Genomic DNA, 27,059 nt, shown 5'->3' with positions numbered 1-27,059 from the left:
CACGAGGTCAGGAGGTTGAGACCATCCTGGTTAACACAGTGAAACCTCGTCTCTACTAAAAATACAAAAAATTAGCCAGGCGTGGTGGCGGGCACCTGCAGTCCCAGCTACTTGGGAGGCTGAGGCGTGAGAATGGCCTGAACTCAGGAGGTGGAGCTTGCAGTGAGCCAAGATCACACCACTGCACTCCAGCCTGGGCGACAGAGCCAGACTCCATCTCAAAAAAAAAAAAAAAAAAAAGAGAAAGGTAATAGGTCTTTATGTTGTCATATTTCTCATATTTTATGCAACGAAAAATAAAATGGTAAATTATACAAGTGGATATATCACAGTAAATTCTCCAAAATTGCTCACATTTTCTAAACTAAATATTCCAAGTTCTTGACAAGTTCTTGACAATTGCCCAAATTCTCAAAAATTGTCTACATATTACAGATTTTCCCAATTGTCATGCCACTATTTATACAAATATTTTTAATATTGATTATCCCCCTTCTTACTTCTGCTTCCTCCCTCTCTTCCTTCCTTTCCTCCTTTATTTCTTCCTTTCTTTTTTCCTTCTCTCCCTCCTTCCCTCCTTCCTTCCTTCCTTCCCTCCTTCCTATCTTCCTCCCTTCCTTCCTATCTTCCTTCCTTCCTTCCTTTTTAAAATAAACTGGGCTTTATTCAGAGCTTAATCTTCAGATTTTGTTTCAAATTTTCATTGACAAAGGACACGTCTCTATTCCTGCTCACATCTGCCATATCTTTAACTTCATACTACATTTAGTTCTCAATTTCCACTGAAAGCTTGATAATAACTGTTTAAATATTTTTATTTCTATTTTTTTTCCTTCCATAGCAACTTATAAGGTATAAAATACTACAACAACATGAATAATAATCCCCTTAAAATCTACATCCTGAAAACCAGAACTTGTGAACATGCTACCTTTCTGGGGCAAAAAGAGACTTTGGAAATGTAGTTAAATTAAGAATGTTGAGATGGGAAAATTATCCTGGATTGTCTGCATTGCCCAATGTAATCACAAGGGTGCTTTTAACAGAGAGGCAGGAGGGGATCAGAATCAGAGCGATATGTAAGGATAGAAGCAGATGCCATAGATGAGAGAAGATACTATAGTGTTGGCTTTGAAGATAGAGGAAGGATCCATGAGCCAAGAAATGCACATGATCTCTAAAAGCTGGGAAAAGCAAAGAAACAGATTCTCCCCTACAGCTTCCAGAAGGAACACCATCTGAAGAATCCATTTTAGGCTTCTGAACTCCAGAACAGTAAGATAATAAATTTTTATTGTTTTCAAGCACTTTAGTGGTAATGTGTTACAGCAGCAATAGGAAAGTAATAGAGGCACAAATGAGCATTGAACACAATCTTGCTAATAAACTACTGTAATTGTTAACTTATGTGTCAAATTGACTAAGCTAAGGGTTACCCAGATAGCTGGTGAAACACTATTTCTGGCTGTGTCTCTGAGAGTGTTTCTGAAAGAAATTAGGATTTACATCAGTACACTGAATAAAGAAGAGCCCCCACCTGCCCTTACCAATGTGGGCAGGCACCATGCAACCCTTTGAAAGCAAGGACAAAACAACAAGTTGAGTGAATCCTCCATTCCTTAGAGTAGGACATCCACCTTCTCCTGCTCTTGGACATCGGACATCTACAATAGTCTATCCAAGGTTTCACTGTCTGCAGTTTCAATTCCCTGTGGCAAACCACAATCCAAAAATATGCAATGGAAAATCCAGTAATAAAAACAATTCATACTTTATTTTTTTGAGATGTCGCCCAGGCTGGATTTCAGTGGCGTGATCTCGACTCACTCTCCGTCTTCTGGGTTCAAGTGATTCTCCTGCCTCAGCCATCCAAGTAGCTGCGATTACAGGCATGCACCACCACAGTCAGCTAATTTGTTTTGTATTTTTAGTAGAGATGGGGTTTCACCATGTTGGCCAGGCTAGTCTCGAACTCCTGACCTCAAGTGATCTGCCCATCTCGGCCTCTCAAAGTGCTGGGATTACAGGCATGAGCCACTGCGCCTGGCCAATTCATAAGTTTTAACTTGCATGACTTTCTGAGTAGTGTGATAAAGTCTTGTAGCAGCCCATTTTGTACTGCCTGGGATGATAATCCTTCCCTTTCCTCACATATCTACTTGTACAAGCTACCTGCTGATTAGTCACTAAATAGCTATCTCACTTATCAGTTCAATTGTCACAGTATTGTTGTGCTTCTGTTCGAGTAACCCTTATTTTACTTAATAATGGCTTCAAAGTCCAAGAGTAGGGATGCTAGCATATTGTTAAAATTGTTCTAATTTATTATTATTGTTGTCAATCTCATACTGTGCCTAATTCATAAGTTATAGTTTATCATAGGCCTATATATATGTGAAAAAAAAAGTATATAAAGAGTTTGGTACTATCAACAGTTTCAGACATCCACTCAGGTAAGGGGGGACTAATGTACACCAGTAGCCCTTTCAGTTCTCAGGCCTTTGGACTCAAGCTGAATTACCACCACCAATTTTCCTGGGTCTCCAGCTTGCAGATTGCATATTGTGGGATTTCTTGGCCTGCACAACTGAGTGAGCTAATTCCCATAATAAATCTCCTTCTCTTTCTCTGTCTCTCTCTGTCTTTCTCTCTCTCTGTGTGTATGTCTCTCCCTCTATATATATATACACATATATATGAATGTGTGTATTTACATATACATAAAAGTATATATATATACTTTTGGTAAGTGTATATATATTATATATATTATATATATATCTGTATATAGTATACAACTATGCTCTCCCCTCCCTTTTTCTAATTATAGTCACGTTTATTTTCCATATGTTTAATATTTTAGCACTTCTCTGTCTCCCCTATCACTGATATCTCAAAATGCCAACCCTATGGTTTCTTTCGTTTACTTACAAATGCTAGGGAATTGAGAAATGCCAAAAGAATGAGAATTGGGAAATGCCAAAAGAAATGACCCCTGCTAATCCGCAAGATAAAAACCAAACCAAAAATAAATTTTCAAAGTATATAAGAGAAAAATTATTTGTGTCTGTATGTGTGTGTGTGTGTGTGTGTGTGTGTGTGTGTGTGTGTGTGTGTCATAGCTTTGGCTAAAGTTTTTCAGGGAGATGGCATATGCAACAATATTTCTTTAAAAAACGTGATCACTAGTCATATTATCTGACATAGATGCACTCTATAGAATCTGCTCCTATTCAACTGTTGATTATTGCCTTGTAAATTTTGAAGAATGATAATAAAAATTCTAATTTAAAAGAAGGACATGATATTTATTATAATATAATAATATATACAATAAGAATTCTAATAATATTTTTAAATACTAAGCACATGAAGTAGTTTGTATTTATTATCTAACTTCTGATCACAATCATCTGGAATAAGTTCTACTAGTAACACTGATAAAAGAAGCAATTGAAGCATAGTTGCTTAAATTCAAATCCACTTAAATTTTGCATGTTTTTGCTATGTTGATGAAAAGTTGTCAGAAATATGTTTGTAGTTCTGTTTCTATGTTACTGAATGACTGTTAATATATCTAACCCTTAACCAAGACTAAACGTGTTAATTTAAAATTCACATTTTTTAAAGTAATGGGTTCAGAAGTATTTAACTTGTCCATGCAGTACTTGTTTATTTTAATTATCTCTTACATTTCTAATGATAAAGCTTGTTTTCAGTTTAACAAACTAGATCATGTTATTTATTGCCAGTACATGACATTTAATGGAATATGGTGAAGATGAAACTGACATAGCCGAGGGAAAAGGATAAGAGGCAAAGGAATTATTCAAACATGCTGCCTCGTAAGGAAAAATAAACAAACAAAAAACTAGATATTTTATTTTGAGACAAGTTTTAACTAGATCACAGTAGCTTGCTATTATTTTATGATTGATTTAAAATAGAACTTATGATCAAAGCTATAGATGTTGTGATTGAAGAGAAACACACTAGAGTACAGTAAGTGAGGGAGCCCACTCACATGCATCACTTCCTGCAAGCTTCTATTCCTGCCTTGTCTGTTCATCAACATTACCTACACTAGCTGCCAAACAAATGCATTTCCACAGGGAATTTGTCATCTGTTTTTGTTAATGTTTTGCCTGTTGATTTTACTGAGTTGGCAGCCATGCTAGACACTGACTTCCAGTCATTTTTTTATGACAACTGAAAAAAATAGATGTAAGCTGTCAGTTCGCATCCATCACTCTATTGTTATGAACCACTTTAGCCACGGACTTCATTGAATTCATTCCCCAGCCTTCAGGCAGGATTATATAATTCTTAAAAAGTAGCCCAAGATCTATTGGATATTTATTCTGTTTCAAAAGGCCCAGGGAAAGACTGCTGAGCTATGTGGCATTCCTTTCAATGCCATATGGCAATTTGAATGTTTTTATTATTTTATGATGTTAGTAAATATTTCTTAGGTATATTGGCTTTTCATCAGTGGTGATAGAAATAGGTAGGATGAGAAGAATAAACTACACTTAAAAAGAACTAATTAGCACAACTGCAAAAATAATTAGAAAATTAAATGTTGAAGTAAAAATCACATGACAGTTTAAGAAAGATATTTTGCTTCATCACAGAAGCTGGATAGGATAGCTGGCTGAATTTGAGTCACCAATGCCACACACCAGTTAGCTATAAACATAACTCGGAAAAATCCAACGCGGTACAATTTATCCAAGTATTACAATAGGATAGATTAAATTTACTCAAGCTCTATTTTAACTATTAAAATAAAAAATACAACCAGTGCCCCAAATCATGGGCTAATAAATTCTTTTTACTATAAACATTTAAACATATGTTTAGCCCTACAGACACTGGAGTCCTGTTTCTTGTACTACGGTTGGTGTTAGAATTATGTTATTACGTATATTATGTGGTCTAACGGCCTGTAGTAGATTGCCTGAAGGCTTCCAGTTCTTCAACATCACTTTATCTATGTCTCATGTGACTTTGCTGTTCCTCCACTAAATAAGTGGAGGATGTTTCACCACTTCTTCACTTTAGGTTTAACCATGTTACTTGCTATGACCAATGGAATGCTATCAGATAGCAAAAGTGCACATGCAGTCAGGCTATGTCTGCTGTGACTCTGATATCTTCATAAGAAGACCTTCCTGGGCAGCTGCTGCTTCAAGTCCAGGACAAAAGAATGGGTGCACATAAAGCCTCACTTCAGAGAAAAGCTTACCCAGACTCATTTCTTGAAGTAGAGCCATCTAGTCATGTCCAGCTAACCCCTGCTAATCCACAAACTCATGGGACAAATGAGTTAATGTGACAAAGAGTTTGTAGTTTGCATTGGGATATATTTTGTGGTAATGGATAACTGATACACTGCTTTGCAATGATTTCTGCCTATTACTGGACTAGTTATAATCTTAGTATCTAGTTTGCACTTAATATTTGTTGAATAAATTAATTAACTAAAATATTACTTGACTATCCCAGAGTATATCAGTGAAAGTGTTCTTCCAGAAGAAAATTTTTAATCATGATTCAGCAACAACATTAGAACTGTAATAAAACTGTTGATTTTTTTGTGTTCTGATTAAATTGTTAGATAATTTATATTCACATCTATGTTTGACAAAAATCGTCCAAGCATGTAAAAGCAGGGCAAGTGTTCAAAGTTTATTTTTTAATTGTGTTTTTATTGTTTAGTTACATTATCAATATAGTTTACAGTTACTTCTCACTGGCTCCTTTTTGTATTTGATTTTAGAATGTGCTTTTTGTGTCCTGTTTAAGAAATAATCACCTGATCTCATGGGTATATTGTCCTAGATTATCTTCTAGAAGATATATTGATTTGCTTTTACATATTGATCAATAATCCTCTTGATGTTGACTTTTGAGAAATTTTAGGTAGGGGTCAAATTGAATATTTATTTCCAAATAACCCCAGGACAAATTATTGAAAATATCACACTTTCTATTTTTCAATGCTCAGAAATGTCACCTGTGCTTCAAACAAGTATTCTTTAGTTTCAGGTATCAACTTAGGGATTTTCTATGCTATTCATTTGATTTGTTTGCTTATATGTGAGCCAGTAAGACTCATGTTAGTTACTGTACATTTATTATTTATTTTTATATAGGATCCATTCAGGAAACAGGGTGAATTTATCATAAAGATTTGTTAACAAGGAAAATATCATTAACAAATAAAAAAGATGAAAAGAGTTCCAGAAGATCCAAAAATAGCAAATGCAGAAAGCAGCTACAAATTCCAGGCTAAAGAAGGAGCAGAGGAGATGGTGGCGAAAAAGATGGTAGAGTGCTGGCTGAGTGCTGCCATGTAGGGAAAAAAGAAAAAAATGGAACAATAAAAACAAAAGCAATAATAGTAACAACCAAAATAAGAAACACAAATATCAGTAAAAGCCAGGGAAACACCTTCTCCTGCTCTGGCCTTGGAAGTATACCTTTAGCACCCAATGTCATCAAAGCCTAATATCAAGTCAGCTGACAAAAACGAAATATTTATGGGCTCCAGCTAGTGTCACAAATCAGGAAAAGATGGGTAGATTTGAAGCTGAGAGACAGTAAGTTGGTAACTAACACAGTCTTGGTAACTGGTAGGGCAATTCCTGTCAACTTGCCCTTATTCAAGGTTGTTTTGTATGTATTTGGATTTTTGCATTCTTGTATACGTTTTTAAATCTGGTTGTTGATATCCACACTTAAAAAGAAAACTTTTGAATTTTAATTAGAAACTCATTGAAAATATTGATTTGGGACCACTGACATCTTTAAACCTTGAATCTTATTGAAACCTGATATTTTCCCTTTGTTATCTTTGATTTATCCCAAATCTGCAATTATATCTATGTGTGTGTCTATATATAATATATATATGTACATACAATAGTTTTGTTAGCTTTATTCCAGTGATTTTAGTTATAACATTTTATAATTAAAATTTGAGATTGTTTCTGGTATTTAAAAATGCAACTTAATTTTTCAACCTTGCCAGATTTATTTTATTAACTTAATAGTTTATTCTGAAAACTCTTACAGTTTTCCAAGTTCATAGCCATATAATCTGGAGCTGATCACAGGTCTATTTCTTCCTTTATAGCAGCAGTCCCCAACCTTTTTGGCACTGGGGACCAGTTTTATGGAAGACAGTTTTTAAATGGAGCGGGGTTGGGATGGATGGTTTCAGGATGATTCATGCACATTACATTTATTGTGCACTATATTTCTATTATTATTACATTGTAATATATGATGAAATAATTATACAACTCACCATAATGTAGAATCAGTGGGAGCCCTGAGCTTGGTTTCCTACAACTAGACAGTCCCATTTAGGGTGATGAGAGAGACAGTAACAGATCATAAGGCATTGGATTATCATAAAGAGTGCTGCAACCTAGATCCCTCACATGGGCAGTACACAAGAGAGTTTATGCTCCTACGAGAATCTAGTGCCGCCGCTGACCTGAGAGGAGGCAGAGCTCAGGTGGTAATCCTTGCTTGCCCCACCACTCACCTCTTGCTGTGTGGCCCGTTTTCTAACAGCACATGGATAAGTACTGTGCTTTAAGCTGGGGACTCCTGCTTTTTATATATATATATTTTTTCTTGCTTTATTGCAGTGGCTAGGACATAGCTGTGCAGTGTTAAATATAAATGGTATCAGTAGATACTGCAGTGAACTTTGATCTCACTGCTATAATTCAGCCTGGTCAACAGAGCAAGATCTTCTCTTAAGACAAAACAAAACAAAGGTGCACGTTCAAGTGTTTCTTTTCATTTTAACTGATATTTGTTTTATTATGTCTTTGTAGGGGTTTTTTAATACTCTGAATGTAATCTTTTTCAAATGCATTATGAACATTTTTTCCCAGTCTGTGGCTTGACTTCTCACTTTCTTAACAGTGTCTTTGGATGAACAGAAAGTTATAATTTTTATGATGTTGTCCAAGTTGTTAATCACTTTTATGTTAAGTACTTTACTTTCTTTCAATCTGCACATCTTTGCCTAATCTTTATTCACAAACATATTGACCTGACTTTTCTTCCAAAACCTTTAAAGTTTTAACTTTCATATAGTTTATTTTATGTTTCTTTTGTTTGGGGTTCTTTGAACTTATTAAGTTTATGTGTTTATAGTTTTCATCAAATTTGGAAAATTTGTCATAATTGGTACTACAAATCATTTTTTCCATCCCCCTAAAAAGTTGGGGACTCCAGCTACATATATAATAAATTGCTTCAAATCATATAGTTTTCTGTGTTTTTTTAAGCTTGATTTTTTGTTAATTTTATACCATGTATTTTATATTTTAGGCATTGTAGTTTCTATCTCTTGATTTAAAACAAAAACCTTATATCAATCTTAATATGCTCCATATTTCTTCTAGATCAGACCTTAGCCAACTATAGTCCATAGACTAAACACAGTCCACAGCACTTTTTTTAGAAAAAGCCATATTTATTTTTATCTATTTATCTGTTTCTCTAATCTATGCTACAACAGCAAAGTTAATAGTTTAATAGCTGTGAAAGTTGTTAACCCTCTTATTTTATGTGGCTCTTTCCAGAAAAAAATTACTTATCCCTGCTTTAGATTCTTGAACATATAGAATACAGTTATCACAATTATTTCAGTGTCCTTTCTACGAATTCTATTACCTGTATGATTTTATATGGTTTTGATTAATTAATTAATAAAATTTTCTCACTTCTTTGCATGCATTACAAATTCTGAAATGATGCTACATATTGGGGTTTGACCTAGTTTGGTACTGGTTGTTTTTAGATTCTTGTTAATATTTTTTAGATTTGTTCTGGAAAAAAGTTTACTTGCTTATTAAGAGTTCTATTTCTTTAGGCTTATTTCTTCAGTTTTACTTTTTTTAAGCCTTGCTTTGTAAGCAGGTATCACTGAATACTGAGGCAAAACCTTTCTGAGCCCTCTACCTACACCTGTGAAGATGAGGATTTCCATTCTGGTTGGTGGGAATAGGAACTATCTCTACCCCTGAGAACACCATCTATGCTCATATTCTTTTGGTTGTTCTTTCCCTGGCTTCAGAGAATTTCTCACATGCATACACTGCTCAGTACTCCATTAAAGGCTTGAGTTACACTCTCTACACAGTGTCTTTGGCCTCCCCAAACTCCAGGTTCTGCCTGGCTTCCACTTCCTGCACCTCAGCCTGAAAATTACCTCCAGGCAATGAGCTGTAACTATTGCAAGCCTCACTTTGTTTTCTGTCTCTCAGAGATCACTGTCTTTGATGTCTGATATTCACATCTTGAAGATTGTTGTTTGCTGTATTTTATTCAATTTCTTACTAGTTTCAGGTAAGAAGGCAAAACTCTGTTATTCCATCTTGAATAGCAGTAAGTAATTGTTAAAGTTTTTTTTTTTTGCTGTGTATAAGATTCCTAGTTAGCTATTAATTTCTTTCATCTGTTTATAATAATCAATCCTTGATTTTTAGACTTTCATTGATACTGTTGAGAAGTCAGTTTGTTTGTTTGAAGATAATTTACCTTTGTTCTTTCTGCTTTTAAGATATCCTGTTGTCTTCTTTTAATCAGAAGTTTAACCCAGATGTGTCTAGGTGTGCTTTTCTTGCATCTTCTAAACTCTCTTGTATTTTTTTGTCTTTCTTTATTTTTTTTCTGTATATTATTTTCTGAAGGCTAAGTAATTATTTCAAGTTTGCCTAACCTCATATTAAAATATTTCACTGAGATTCATTTTCAGTAATTATATTTTTATTTTTGTGGTTTTAGGTTCTAAAATTCTCAAACGTTTTTTGGTCAATATTTTATATATGTTTTCAAAGCAATGTGTGATGGATCTGTTAGCTAAATATATACTGCATCTGCCTTACTTTTTCATATTTTGTTTGTATGTCTATTGTTTTGTTTTTTATGTGTCTGTTAGTTTGTAATTCAGTGTCAAGTATTGAATGGAAATAGTTGTAGAAATAATTTGCAGTCTACGATATTTCTTTCTTTCAGCGTAAAGTTCTCAATAATTTTTATAACAATGAACTATTGGCAGTCTTTATTGTGATTTAAGCTATTTGCATTAGGGGGAACTCCAAGCTCAGTAACACTGTGGTTCTTGCAGACTTATAAAGGTACCTCCTTGGTGGTCTTAGATAACATCTGGAAGAATTCTCTGGATTACAGGCAGAGACCCTTGTCTTCCTCTCTTACTTTCTCCCAAACAAATGTAGTCTCTCCCTCTCTGCTGAGCCACCTGGAGCTGGTGATGGGGTGACACAAATACCCCTGTGGCCACTACAGCTGGTACTGCACTGGGTCAGACCAGCATTGGGTTTCACCCAAGGCCTGCCATAACCACTACCTGGCTACAATCTATGTTTGCCCAAGTCCCTCGGGCTCTACAATAAGCAGGTGGTCAATCCAGCCAGGCTTGCATACTTCCCTTCAAGGTGGCAAGTTCCCCAGGCCCTGGGAAAGTCCAAAGATGTCATCCAGGAACCAGGGACTGGAGTAAAAATCCTTAGAAATTTACCTGTGCAGTTGGGGTTGGAAAAGGGGTGATACAAGCACCTTCTCAGCCACCCCAGCTGATGTTTTAATAGCTGGCATGGCCCCCAAGTCCATTGTCTCTGAGTCCAACTCAGCACTAGAACTCATCTAAAAGTCTTTGTGGCCTAGATGGTCTTTTGAGTTATTGAGGGCTCTCAAGCACTTTAGCCTGTGGTGAGACTTGCCAGAACTTAAGTTTCAATCATTGAGTTGGGGTGTTTCCCTTTGGCTAGGGCGTTTCTGAATGCTGTCTATGTGGGTGGGCATTGGATGAGTTCAGCGGGGTTTTGCTTTCAACTGTGACAGGGCAGCACTGAGTTCAATGCAAAGTATCACAATTGCTGCACTCTCCCTCTCTCGAAGAACACATTCTGTCTCCACACCACATGGCCCCATCTTGGCAGTTGGGGAAGGGGTGGTGTCAGTGATTCAAGACTGTCTTTTCCATCTTTTTCAGTGCCTCTTTGAGCAATATAAAGCTAAAACCAGTTATCACGAGTGTTCACCTGATTTTTGGTTCTTATGAAGGTGCTTCTTTGAGTAGAGTTGTTATAGTTGGTGTTCCTGTTGGGGAGATAATCAATGAAGACTTCTACATGGCCATATTGTTCTGCCCCTCCCATATTTGAACATTTGATCAGATTATTTTTAACATGTTTATTCTTTCATTAGCAAACATACATTAAATGGTTATCAAATGCTACAATGTAAATAGACTCTGTCATTTTAATAATTTATAATTTAATATAGCAGAACTGTAGACATTTGAAAAAAGTCTATTATTAAACGCCATTTTAAATATGGAAACATTTTTTAGATAATTGCTATAATAGTCACTTCACATTTCACTGACAAGTGGAGAGCAAGCATGTAGAAATGTATATTGGAGGAAATATGCTTAGATTTTTAAAGAGAAAAAATCTTTGCTTCAGCTGGAAAAGTTGCAAAGGTTTGTATTTCTTACATTTCTGTGTAAGAAAATACACAAAGAGGTGGAAAATGCAACTAGAAAATAGAGAGGAAATGTATCTTTCACTTCATCTTGGCAGTTTTTCATTTATGATATTCTGGACATAGCCAGCATGATAAAAAAGATACACATAATGAAGAAAAAAAGCCAAGCTGAGAAATGCAAGCCTATAGCAATCAGAATATTACTGACTAGTCAGGTCATTTGAGGATCTTTAGATTACAATCATGCCTGATGTTTCAGAATCTAGATATGTCAGAGAAGGAAATTTGACTGTGAGGTGGAGTTTGATGGTGAATTTAAAAAGATGATTTTCTCAAAATGTATGAATAAGATTAGGGTTGGATTAACTAATTGAAGAAATATTGATTTTGGAAACTGTCCATTTCTATCTAGGCATTTATTCTTAAAATCTTACTGATAATACACACTCTGTGTTTTGAATGCCTTATCCATCATTTCTTTTTAACTATCAATATCAACTTCCTTCCTCTGTCTCTCCTCCCTTACAAAAACAAAAACAAAACAAAAAAACTTTTTAAAATTGATGTTGAAAGACACATAGAAATAGAGTAAATTGTATTATGAGTCTTCATGTATTTATTAAGAATATCAACAATTAACAGCATTCTGGAATTCTTTTTTCTTATTTGGTCTCAAGCATAATACTTTTTTCTCAGTGTTTCATATGAGTTTTTAGATATCATATGATTTTATCTATATGTTTGAATGTATTATTGACAGGGATTTTTTTTCATTTTCATGATGATTTCACAGTGTATACATATTTTAAAAGCTCGTGTGTTTTCACACTTTAAATATATGAAATGTATATCTGTTATACAGCAAAAGAAAATATACAAAATTGATTTTATACATATTTTGTTACATTAATATCGAGGTATTATATGCATTTTACTAATAGTAAAGAAGATATGTTTTCATTGTTATTTTCAATTGTTTTTTGCTTGTATGTAAAATATAGACTATGTTTTAATATTGACTACTCAGCAACCATATAACATTCTCTAATAAATTTTAATAGTTGATCTGAAATTTCCACATATAAAACTGATTTCTTTTCTATTTATATTTGTTATCCTTTCTTTTCTTTTATTTTCCTTCCTTCCTTCCTTCCTTTCTTTCTCTTTCTTTCTTTCTTTCTTTTTCTTTCTTTCTTTCTTTCTTTTTTCTTTTTTTCTTGAGACAGAGTCTCACTCTTTCATCCAGGCTGGAGTGCGATGGCGTGATCTTGGCTCACTGCAATCTCTGCCTCCTGGGTTCAAGTGATTCTCCTGCCTCAGCCTCCCGAGTAGCTGGGATTACAGGTTACTGCCACCACATCCAGCTAATTTTTGTATTTTTGGGAGAGATGGTCCTCCAAGCCAGTTATAATTCACTCGCTTGGATTTTCAATACAATGTTGAATGCAAGTAATAGTAGAAAACCTTACATTTTTCCTGAATTTAGTGGGAAAACCTAGTATTTTACCAGTATAATATTCATTATAGGTTTTTGCTAGATTTACTTTATGAAAATGAAGAGAAATTACTATTTCAGGTTTGTATGCAGATTCTTAAATTTTTTTTAGTTTGTATATTTTTTTAAATCATGAATATGTGTTGGGCTTTATCAAAATTTGTTTTCCTTAGTTATTCAAAAGATTATATGTTTTTCTTCTTTGTTTCTTTGAAGTGGCATATTTCTAATGTTAAACAAGTCAGGCATTCCTGAAATAAATCTCACTTTGTCATGAAATATAAGTGTTTCTACGTATGAATAAATTCAATTTACGTTTGCATCTATATTTGTGAAAGGTATTTGCTTACTTTGGAGATCATTTTTTGCTTGTTTTTCTTGCAATGTCCTTTTCAGGTTTTGGTATTAAAATTATACTGGACTCATAAAAGAAGTTTAAAAGTGCTCTGTTTTTATTCTATTCTGTAGCTTATTTTATACGTATTATATATGTTCCTTCAATATTTGTAAAATTTAAATACTGAAGCTATTTAAGCCTGGATATTTCTTTATGTGACAAATTTTATTACAATTTTGTTGCTTTAATAATCTTAATTTACTTTGAATATGTTAAGATCTGAATTCCTTTCATCAAAAACAACACAGTGTGCTGCATATGATCAGAAAATCTTTATATGTTGTAAAGCTATTTTATTATGCAAAGCTTTGCTTGAGACACCTTACTCTATTTTTCTCAATTGTTTCTTTTCATTTGGTTCCATGATCCTAAATAAAAGGAATTCACTTGCAGGACATGTGAAGGCATTTAAATTATGCAAGCACCCACAGAAAGGAGAAATTTCTATAATCAAGAGCCTACAAAACATTCTCAGTCTACAATGGTGTTCTTTAGATTCTAAACAGCAGCATGTAAATAACACAGAATTCCAAAGATTAAGGTTCTTAATTAGGCCTACTGAACACCTAATCCATAGCTAAATGTTTTCTGTTTTTTCTTATTATAACCTGCATATAATGAAAGTTAAAATGCAGGTACACATTCTTGAAAAATAAAAGTTACTGGCTGATGAAATAGTCTCACTACTTTGTTATATTCTTGAGATGGCCTGTGATTTTCTGATCCTCAGAGCAAGTATAATTACAATAACTACAATTTCATGAACTTTTTGCATCATGTAATATACTACATATTAGTAGTCTGTTCTTACTTAATTTCTACAACAATACTCTTAGGTATCATTGTCTCCAGTTTATATGTGAAGTAACTGAGATTTCAAGGTGTTAAATAATTTTTCCATAGCTACACAGTTTGGGAGATGGAGACAAACTTATAGTCTCAGCTTTCCGCTGCCTTCCTGCTATTTAGGTGGGCACTCATCTCATTCTTTCTACCCCCAACCATGATCACATTTGTTCTCTGCAAGGAGTGGAAACCAGGCTTCATCTTTACCCACTGAATAGTAAATTTTCAGAAATGAATACATTCCACAGAATAAATCTCACTGGTGCATTTTAAGTATATTCATTACCCTCAAGGAAACTGGTGTTTCTTCAGTTAATATCCATTTTTATTAAGCAAAATTCAGCCATGCTGTGAAAATTTGATTCTGTAGGTGAAGAGTAGTAACCATGTCAGAGTTATTGTTCTTTCAATCAGTGATTCATATCACTGTGATGACCTACAGCATTATAGTACTTCTGCATAGTACTTACTCTTTCCATGAGCAAAAAAGTTTTTAAAATAAAATAAAGAGGCTTAACTGGGTAGTAACGGGAGTGAGGATGAGAGCCAATGCATTTTTGAAAGAAAAGATGCTGATTTTTTTTACTCCTATTCCTGGGAAAGACATCACAAAATCATTACATGTGATTTTATTCAAGAAACTCAACAAACCCCAAGGAGAAAACACAAACCACACCAAGGTATATTATAATAAAATGGCTGTAAAACATGAGGAAGAAAAAAAATCTTAAAATCGGCCAGAGAAGAAAGTTTCATACACACAGGGGAAAAAAGATCAGAATTAAAGATGACTTCTCATCTGAAACAATGAAAGTCAGAAGACAGTGAAATGACATCTGCAGGTGCTGAACAAGTTGGTCTTACTAGCTAAGATGTTACTCAAAAGAGGGACACTTTATAATTCATTTTTCTTGCCATTGCCTAGCACAGAAACTTAGGATATTCTTGGTAAATGATTCTTGGATGAATAAATGAATTGCTATGTATGAGTCAAACCCATAGCATTTATCCTCTACACAATGTTCTAACCAAATAAGCTAGTCAGCCTCCAGGCCACTATTACTAAAATATTGATGCTTGTCCTAAAGTTGAAAGAGTCTTTCCTCATAGTTAAGAATTAAAGATACAAATCTGAAATGGAATAAGTTGTGTAGGAGAAGGCTTGGAGATACAACTGTCTCAATAGATTTCAAAAATGGTAAAATATTGTTTATTACTTCTGTTTAAATTTTACGTGTTTATTTCTACAAGAGTCTAACGAGGTAATATTTGTTGTTTTACTAATAAGGAAACTAAAACAAGTAGGTAACAAAACTTAATGTAAGATGAACAGAAAACACTGTAGAAGTCAGACATACTCATCATAGAACATTTGGCAAATGTAGAATAGTCTAAGGAAACAATATTTAAAATACTAAATTCTATTCTCTCAATGTGAGTACCACTATTAATTTTCATCTGTTTTCCTCCAAACATTTTTAAACTCAAATTTAGTTAAATTTATCTATCTGAGAGATAATGCAACTCTAAGATTTATACATTAATCAGAGTTCAATCCATTCAAAGGAATGTTTCTAAAATAATAGATTTCCTTTAATTGTATAAAGCAAATGTTAATCTATCTATAATCAAGCACATTATTTAATATTTATTACAATTACACATTCATTGCAATAGGTAGTTTTTGAAATAAACAATATATAGTTCGTAAATGGGAAAATAAATTCAAACCCACATTTTTTTATTACAGATCCTGTAGTCATAATTAGTATGCTATTCCTTCTGATAAAATTGTACCTTGAAGATACCAATCATGATTTTTGGAGTAGCAGAAACAAGGCTAAGACTACCAATGACGTAAATGTTAAGGATAGTAAACAAACAAACAAAAACTCAGACTTACGTATTTATTTTTCTCTGTCTGGGGTAGTACTTCTAAGTAAAATTGATACTGTTATCTCTGGAGAATTCAGGAACTTTGTTGTTGTTGTTTCTAACTAGTAATATTGAAATTGTCTGAGTCTAAAAAATTTGATTACTTAACAAAACAGAGGGTAGAAATGTCTATACTGCTCTATTTTTGTCATTGGGAACAACTAGCACCAAATCTGATTAACAGATATAGTTGATTGTGATACGATTATAACCTTTCCAAAGAGAGAGAGACAAATTGTACTTTGGTAGTTTACTTTTTTCTATAATAAGAGAAAAACAATTATCTCTTATATTTTTATAAATGTGGAGGTGGATTGCCTAGAATGATAAATTTGCTCCAATTTAGGAATGCACATAGTGCATTTCCAAAATGATTTCTATTGGTTCGTTTTTGCATACTTTTGAAGTAGATAACTTGTTCTAATTTTGTTGGCATATATTCAAATTCATATACAGAGTTTCTTTTGCAAAGTCATTCAGAGGATATAGACTGGAACAATGTGCTCAAATGAACAATATTATCTCTGCTTCACAGATGACAGAACTGAAACAGAAAAGCAAAATGACATGTTCAATGCCACAGAAGAGTCACTGGCAAAACGGGATTAGAACTCACTGTCCATAATTTCCAAGACTGAATGTTGGCAGAACTATTCCCATATTTAACTAAAGATTTTTTTAGCTTTGCAAACTCCAAAACAGAAATCTACTTATAATACTGGTATGAAAATAAGACTAAATTTCCATTTAGAAAAAAACATAACTAAATTTTCATCACAGTTGAAATATATTTGGATACAGTATGCGATGTATGGTGTACCTAACTTTGAAAGTGAAATGTACAATAAGTAAAGATATACATACATTATTTTTTTGCATTTTTTAAATTAAAGCAGAATATTATTCATGTCCTATTTAGGGCAAACCAAACCTTTTCTAATGTTTAATGTTTTTCATCTAAAAGTGATGATGTCATGTGTTCTACCCATCATGTGAACAGATAGAAACATAATCATGTAAATTGTTTATTTTGTCCTGAAAATAAAGTCTTACATTTATTTCTGCTGCATTAATGTTCAAATCTGATTCCCGAGATGCTAACAATTATGATTCCCATTTATGTAATGTTTCATAATCTGAGCTTAGATAGTTCAGGGAGAGTTACAAATTCTGTAAATGACTATTGTCCCAAGACAATGGTTTTCAGAATACTTAGAGAACACTGATTCTAAGGACTCTTAGACATTTGAACCCTTTACATACTCATTATTTCATGGGTGTACAGTATTCTAAAGGCTGCATCACATTTGATAGCATTATTATTTTGATGGCTAATGTGAGTACTTATGATAATGTGGACTTTGACCATTTTGGGCTACTGAAACTATGTGGTCACTAGCCTTGCAGCAACTCATTGTGTTCATGTGATCAGAGCTGACATGGTTTTGGAACCTGTGGAGGCAGAGAAGGCATTCACCTCTGGCAACTTCTTGGTTGTAGTGGCTTCCTAGTTACTTAATGGGAACAGTGTATACTTTTTTTTTTTTCATCTGAATCCTAACCAATTATCTTTTCAATAATTATAAAAAATATATTTACATGCTAGAAAGGACTAAAATTCATTAAGATTTATATGCTTCACTCTAGACATGCTTAATCACAGAAATCTGTATTTTGTATCAAACTTCCCAAACAAGTATAGCAATTGGACGGTTTCTTGACCTATAGTTTAAACAATGGGAAATTCATTGAAGGCATGGAATAGATGCAATATGTATATTAGAAAGAATTATCTGGTTTTCTCCTGTAAATTGATCATGTGATAGAGTACTGGTACATAGAGAAAAAGTAGGAATATGTCAATAATACAGCCAAGATGTTATGAAATAATAACAGTGGGCAAATAAGAATGATTATAATTCAAAAAGCATTTTATGTGATCCTCTTTATATTTTATGTGCACCTCCACAATTGTAATATACTTCCCCTGCGGATGTGTATTACAATATAATATTGCACAAGTGCTGTCTTGACCCAGTTTTGAGATCATTGCCAAAAAATCTTCAAGTCTTCTTCCCAGGCTGTTTGCTAAACCTACACCCCAGTGGTTTACCTTATCGGGCTCTGTTGCTCCTGGTTTACTACATACGTACCCAACTGCCAAAAGCCTGGGAGCTACATATGGAGGAATGGCCCTTCCTTCACTGGGCTCATGGAATTATTCAGAATTCCCAGTCCATAACAAGCCCTCTAAACCTTGCTCACTCACTTGACTTGCCGTATATAAGCCTCCTCCTAGGTTTCCAGGTTGCTGCTACCTTTTTTCTGGGTGCAACCCCTATGTAGCCCTACCCCACAGCCACCTCTTGTGCAGAACTGTATAAGTAACAAAGAATTCTGCCTTTCATTTTTCTGGAGTCGTTGTTATGTCCTGCCATCATCGTAATCTAACAAATCTTGAAACAATAAAACACCTTGTAGATATTTTTTTTTCCAGCATCCACACTACTAGAAATGGTAGAAATACAAAAAATTAGTCGGGCATGGTGGCAAGCACCTGTAGTCCCAGCTACTCGGGAGGCTGAGGCAGGAGAATGGCGTGAACAGGGGAGGCGGAGCTTGCAGTGAGCCGAGATCGCACCACTGCACTCCAGCCTGGGTGACAGAGCAAGACTCCTTCCCCCCCAAAAAAAAAAAAAAAAGAAAAGCTCATTAACTATTATTTACATTAAATTTGAAGTGTATCTTTTACACTAATTCTAATTCATGTAAGTGACAGAACAACATCTTGTACTGAGTGTAGAACCAATAAATATGGATCTGTTATCAGGGGTGGGTGTCCAATCTTTTGGCTTCTCTGGGCCACATTGGAAGAAGAATTGTCCTGGACCACACATAAAATACATGAACACTAACGATAACTGATGAGCTAAAAAGAAAATTGCAAAAAAATCCCGTAATGTTTTAAGAACGTTTATGAATTTGTGTTGGGCTGGATTCAAAGCTGTCTTGAGCGGCATGTGGCCACAGGTTGGACAAACTTGTGTCAGATAAAGGCATTTATTTATTGATAAAGGAAAAGGTTAGTGATATGATATATTAAAAACTATATGTAAAGTTTTTTAAAAAGTATAATCATCAATTTTCTTTATGCTGGAATATCTATTTATTCTGATTTAAATTTTTGATTTTAATTTTTTCTATTTCCTACAATTACTGTGCCCATATCCACTCATAATGATATTTGCTAATTTCAAATTAGCAACTGGGACTTTTTTGTTATGATCACTAATGTAAGAAAGTATGTAGACCAGTACTCGTCACATGGTATGTGCCGCATATTTGTGTGTTAGTGGATAAATAAAATAAGTTGTAAAATGGGGAATTATTATCTTTTCTGTAGTGTTAATTATTGCTAAATATATTACAGATAATTCATGTACTATGCTTGGCACATGACAGGCTATTAAAACCTTTTACATATTATTCTTACAAATAAGAGTTTTAAAACAAAAACAGACTCACTAACTGAATAGTTGTGTTTTCCAATGAATGACTAATAAAATTTCTATGAGTTAGTTAGGTAAAGCCCTGAGATTGGCAAAATATAAAGAATTCTTTAAACATGATGTTTACCAGATTAAAAAAAATAAAAATGGAAAATAGAAGCCAAAAATCAGGAAGCCCAAATACTATCAGAAATTTAAAATTATTAGGGGAAGATATGGCATGTATCAAACTGAAAAACAGTTAATACTTTTCCTGATTATAACTTTCTCAATAATAATATATGCTGAGGATGGCAAATAACACCAAGTGAGTACATACATACATAATTACATGTCTATGTTTCTTTACTATACCCATAAATCTGATTTGGGAGGTATTTTCTTCATGGTCAAACATGTCTTCTATAAACAGAGACAGTTTTACATCCTTTTCCTCATCGTCACACCTTTTATTTATTTTTATTGCCTTATTCCACTAGTTAAGATCACCATATGATGTTCCATAGATATGGTAACAGAAGACATCTTGCCCATTTTCATTTTTAGAGGTAATTATCTAGCTTCTCACAATGAAGCATGATAAGAGCTGAAGGTTTTTGCAGATATTCTCTATCAAGTTGAGGAAGTTTCCTCTATTCCAAGTTTGCTGAGTTTTTAATCATGAATGGGTGTCAAATTTTGTCAAATGCTTTTTCTGCCTCAATTCAATATAACTAAGTAATTTCATTTCTGTATTCTGTTGATGTGGTGGATTACATTGATTTTTTTAAAAATTGAGCCATCCTCACATACTCATAACAAATATCCCACTTTGTAATGATATATATATTTTAATACTTTTTAGTTTGATTTGCTGTTATTTTTATTGTTTTTATGTAAAATTAATTTATACTGTAGTAATAAATAACTGATAGAACTATACTTTTTGTTGCTATTGGAAATAGAATTTCATTTTAAATTATTGTGATTAATTAATACTGCCTTATAAATGAAAGTGGATTTTATATATTGATCCAGCAAAATTCCTTAACTACCTAAAATTGATTGTGCTTTTCTATGTATCTAGGCATATCACTTATGAAAAATAATTGTATTGTAACTTATTTTTTAAATCCATTTAACTCTTCTTTTTGTCATATTACAGTATATAAAGTGGATTTTCTGGTCATACATTGTCCAGAAATAATAATGATGAGCTTTCGTATCTTGTTCTTGATCATAAATGAAAAAATTCCAATAATTAAAATATTTAATGACTTAAATTTTTATCTTGACTTCTGATTATGCAAATATCATGAATATAGCATAGATTTGAGAATAAAGGTCAAAATTGTGATCAACCTACAGGGGTATCTCAATAAAAGAAAGACAAAATTCTAACAAAGAATTGTACCAGATTACCATTGAGGAAAGTTTAAAACTTTACTAAAGTTATTACAAAAGACCAGCCATACTTATGTATTTTTATGATTAATAAATGATGGCTCATATTTGGCTAAATTAAATCTTCGGGAATTCAGAGGAAAATGGATTAGGAATCCTAACTCCAGAGAAAATTTGTACTTCCTTATTTCACACACCAGGGGGCAATAGCAACCTTGAATCACATTAAGTTTTAGGCCTGTTTTTTGTTGTTGCTTTTTATCTTTCAAGAGAATAAACCACAAAATCAGTAAGAACAGTCCTATAGTGACAAAATTCTCAAAGGACACTGATATTTTCCATGAGCAGGTGAACTAAATATTTTTTCACTGGGATATTTGCAGGAAGGCAGATATGTCTACATGTACCCTGTCAATAACGGTATGTGTCTAAATGTACCCTTGAGTGTCCCATATATAAGAAAGTGTTTCTTTACAGTCCAAGCATGCTTAAGTGTAAATAAAGCCTAATATTCTAATCCTCAGTGGTTATCATTCTCTCAAAGGGTGATGTAGCAATCGTTTTGAACATGTTCTTATCGTTATGCTTTATACTTCAATTAAGCTTTAAGTACAACCTCTCTGTGTTCTCTAATTGACTTATGATTGACATTCTCCTTGCAATCTACATCAAAAATAAATGTTTACTGAATATTAACTATATGTAGTGTATACTAGGTAAATTGGAATAAAACACTTAATATGCAAGATGCAAATACTGACTGCTCATCTCTAGTTATAATCTATTAAGTATTATAAACTGCTAGTGTCAAAATAAATATTACAAAGTCATACATCAAAAGATGCATATTAAGAATAAATGTATCTAATAGTATATACAAGTACAGTAGGAAAAAGTGAAGTTATAACAGAAGTATAATTTAATGAATTAGGAACAAATATCTAGTGACACAATAGATCAAATTTGTTTTGAAAGAAGGCAATGACTATAAGTTGCTTTCTTAGAAAAATAAAGTAAAAGTAAATATTTTCCAGGACCGTCACTCATATACAGGTTGGTTGTAAAGATGTTATTTACCTGATACCTCCAACTAGTGTAAAGATGCCAGGTAGCTCACAGACGGGATTCTGCTTTAGTCTATTGCTTTCTTAAAATACTTTGCTATATTTGTTTTACCATATTATCTCATTTGTGGGGCTCTGTGATTATTTACTTCTGAAATTACTTCAAACATATGAACACAAAAAATGATTGATTTAAAACATGAAATTTGGCAAGTGATTACACATAATGTGCTCTAATTACTTGCAATGAAGCTTTTATCCTATGAATTTTTCATAAGGATAAAAACAGCACAGAAAGAAATTAATTGGTGATTTTTCTTATTTAAATAGTGAATATATTTGTAAGTTATATAGATTAAGACAATTGTTCTGGTTGACTGAAATTATAGTACATTTTCAAATGTTATGTAAATACATCATTAAAATTATTGGGGTCTCCCAAGTTAATCATGCAAATTTATGTAAAAGAACTATAATTATTTTTACCATGGGCTGTTAAAAATCTTCATGAGACTTTTTTATCTCATTTAGATTTAAAAATCTTAATGAGATTTTGTAAATTTTATATCCTATGTTCACATACGATAAATTTTCCTTTAAATATATGTGCATTTAAGATAATGTGAGATTGTAAGCACTAGTCAACTAAAATCGAGGCTGTCTTTCATTCAGGACAACTCTTTTTTTTTTTCACATGCAATGAAGAGATTTTTAAATGTAGTTCAATTACTTTCAAAGAAATTTTTATAACTTTTTGGTATGATATAGGTATTAAATTGGGAGCAATTGAAGGGCAAATAAAAGAAGGAAGAGGAAGAAGAAAAGAAGGAGGAGGAGGAGAAATAAAAGAAGAAATTTTAGTGACCGGCAATACAGGCTGAATTCCTAATAGCAGATACTACTGCTTTTTAAGAATACCATTGAAAATTATGATTTTTTAAGTGTAAACATTGAATATATTTTGCTTTGAAACAAGTAACAACTTTTAGATATAATTCATTTTATTTGAAACATGGTATGCTGTGCAACAGCATTTGACATCTAGATACACCTTGACTTACAAGCAGTATTTGCTTAGCATCAGAGGAATTTTAAGTTACCAATACTGTGATTAAATACATATTTAATTAAATGTTCTATTAAGCTGTATTAGTTTTCTAGAGGTGCTTTAATAAGTTACCACTAACTGGGTGGCTTCAAACAACAGAAATATATTTTCTCTGAATTCTAAAGACCAGAATTCTGAAATGGTGGTTTTGCATGACTTAGCTCTATCTGAAGTCTGTAAGGAAGGAATAAAGCAGTCACTGATTTAAAGCAAGCATTTAAAGCAAGAATTTAGCAAGGCAAGTTGCAACGGATTTCAGGGCTTCAGTACAATTCTCTGTGGTATCTGCCCTTGGGGCCATGGACAATGCTATTATGCAAGGGTATGGATCCCCTGCCTCTTGTCCTACTCAGCCTCTGCCCCTGATCTTGCCTATCTGGTCTCAGTTCCTACACCCACGGCTGTGTCTCAGGAGTCATTCTTTCTCTTTCGTAACGGGTAGTGTATGTGCATAGCTGAGTAATTCTATCAGCCCATTTCTGCCTATAGACTCCGAGAAAGTTGACAGCCTTCCTTTATTTTGTCTCATCTCTGTCCCCTTTGGCCCAAGCTGAAAGTGTTTCTGAAGATATAACATTTTTAAAGACTCTTTTGGTCTTCTATGTATTTCCAGGGGACTCAGACCATTGCAAAATAGCATTCTCCACAGATGCCATCTGGATAACCCCGTCTCCATTCCCTGCCTCTGCTGAGATGGTTGACTGAATCCATTAAACATGTAACTAATCTCTTTAACATATGACCACATACTTGGTCTTATTTCCAAAGTATACTATCTGGATAGGTTGAGAATTTCCCAAACCATCAAGTGCTGGTTCCTTTTTGCATTAGGAACTTCTTCCTCCATTTATCTCTTTGCTCTCATCTTTTCCAATAAGCATCAAGAAGATACCAGACTACATTTTCTACACTTTGCTTGGAAACCCTCTCAGCTAAATATTCAAGTGCATTGCTTAAAAGTTTTATTTTCCACCCAACAGAACACAATTTATCCAGGATTTTTGTCACTTTATGACATGGATCACTTTATCTCCAGTGTCCAATAGCATGATCCTAAGTTTCTTCCTCTTGTTTCCTTTAAGGCTGATTATTTCCACGAACATTCTGATTATGATGATATATGCATTCTCTAAAACAATAAAAGCTTTCTCTACCATTCTCTTAACTTTTGAAACTTCAACACAATCACCTTTAACATCCATATGTAATGGATGGGACTTACCAGCCACAATTTGGAACCAATTTTAATCACAAAATTAACAGTTACCAACAAAGACAATAAAACCTTCTCATGTTATACTAATAGAGAATAATGTTCTTGAGAGAGATTTAAGAGAACCTGTGGCTTTCCTTGACAAGGTGTTTTGATGGCATATACTTTGGCATTTTTATTTTAGCTTCAGACATTAAATATAAAACTGCCACTTGATCACCTTTTCCTTGTCCTGCCTCAGTCAATGGTGAGAACCATTAAGATGAGAACAAGAAAGAAGATATTGTACTTCAATAATCAGAGTCCTTGAATGTGAATTTTTTTTTTTTTTAGACGGAGTCTCGCCCTGTTACCCAGGCTAGAGTGCAATGGCGCGATCTTGGTTCACTGCAACCTCTGCCTTCTGGGCTCAAGTGATTCTCCTGCCTCAGCCTCCCGAGTAGCTGGGACTACAGGCACGTGCCACCATGCTCGGCTAATTTTTTTTTTTTTTTTTTTTTTGTATCTTTAGTAGAGACTAAACATGGTTTCACCATGTTGGCCAGGCTAGTCTCAAACTCCTGACCTCGTGGTCTGCCTGCCTTGGCCTCCCAAAGTGCTGGGATTACAGGTGAGAGCCACTGCGCCCAGCTGAATGTGAATTTTAATAGATACTGTCGCAGAAAGAATAAATATATAAAACAGACATTGGGGAATTAAGTAGAGAGGCTGGAAAATAAAGAAGTAGAAAGAGAAAATATAGTCTATTTAATGAATAAATGTAAACATAAAAGAGAAATGACAGAAGTTCAAATTCATGGTAAGTTTCAGTAAAGCCATTGGAAAAAATGATATATTGAGGAGATTAGATTATGTAAAAGCATAACTGGCCGGGCACGGTGGCTCATGCCTGTAATCCCAGCACTTTTGGAAGCTAAGGAGGGCAGATCATGAGGTAAAGAGATCAAGACCATCCTGGCCAACATGGTGAAACCCCATCTGTACTGAAAATACAAAAATTAGCTGGGCATGGTGGCACGCACCTGTAGTCCCAGCTACTCAGGAGGCTGAGCCAGAATTGTTTGAACCTGGGAGGTGGAGGTTGCAGTTAGCCTAGATCTCGCCACTGCACTCCAGCCTGGCAACAGAGTAAGACTCCATCTAAAAAAAAAATAAAATAAATAAAAAATAAAATAAAATAAATAAAAAGTAAAGTAAAATAAAGCAGAACCAATTTAGAGAAAAGCACCATAAATGCCAGACAGATAAAGAAGCAATTATCTAAGAGTAAAGTAGTGAATTCAACATAGAGTAGAAGGCGATTGTACAGGGCAGCAGCTAAACTTTTAGAAAGTGACTTGACTAGAGAGGAACAATATAGCAAGTTAATGGAAATTTGCAGGAGAGGACTATAACATAAGTGAGCTAAAGAAATCAGATGAGGAAAGACCCCCTCGACCAAGTCACTACATTATTTACCTAGTAATTAATATAAAGTGTTTCAAGCTGCAGCCCCCAAGGAGTTTCATATGACCAATTGGCCATTTCTGTGATGTGCCCTGTCAAAACTGGCTGTTTTGAAAATTTAGAGTATGAAAAAAATCAGGTCTGTTTACAGAAGTTTATCTGACAGAGGTTTGTTATTGAATCAAATCCCACAACGGCACGTTAATCTTAAGCACAACTTTATATAAAATGAAAATAAAGTATATCTGCAGCCAGTCAATTATTGCAGTTGACAATTATTTAATTAAATGCCCCACACAGAAAGTAAGAAAGACTGACTAGCAATATTCAATCATTGTGTTTTACCTAACCAAGTTTGTTCCTATACTTAGAGCTTCGTTTTGATATGTTCCTAATTCATAATATACCATCGTATTTATCACCTCAAGAATAGTCAGGAACAAGAGTAACCTTAAATGAGTCATGTTTTCCATCTCTGGAATTCCACAGTTAAAATCAATTGGCATTAACATGTATATTAGTTTGCTTGGGATGCCATAAATGTATACCACAGACTGGATCACTTAAATAACAGATATTTATTTTCTGACAGTTCTGGAGGCTAGAAGTACAAGGTCAAAGTGCTACTAGGTTTGCTTTCTTGTGAGGCTTTTCTTCCTGGCTTGCAGACGGCCACCTTCTCTCTACTACCTCACGTGGTTCTTCATAGGCATATACTCCTGGTGTCTCTTTCTTTTATTATGAGGACATATATCCTACTGGAGTAGGATCCCTACCTTATAACTTCATCTACCCTTAATTATATTCTTAAAGCTCATATTTTTAAAAATAGTCGCAATAGAGGTTAGAGGTTCTGTATATGAATGTTGGTGCGGGGCGTAGTTCAATCCATAACAGTATGAATAGCATAAAACAAAAGTGATTTTTGTGTTACTGTCACTTGTGTTTTTAGTTGAGATAATAAAATTCTTTACATTGTCAGTAAAATTAGTCCCTTGCTGGCAGTGAGCATTAACAATAGATTTTTTCACAGAAAAAAAGATCCATTTCTTCCTAAGCTTTCTCATTAGCCTAGGGATTGCTAAGCGTACCTCCTTCTGTCATAGAAATTATGCAAAAAAA

Source organism: Pongo pygmaeus, chromosome 6 (genome assembly GCF_028885625.2).
Source record: "Pongo pygmaeus isolate AG05252 chromosome 6, NHGRI_mPonPyg2-v2.0_pri, whole genome shotgun sequence".
NCBI lineage: Eukaryota > Metazoa > Chordata > Mammalia > Primates > Hominidae > Pongo > Pongo pygmaeus.
The sequence above is the reverse complement of the archived record's forward strand: the minus strand, read 5'-3'. Positions refer to the sequence as shown.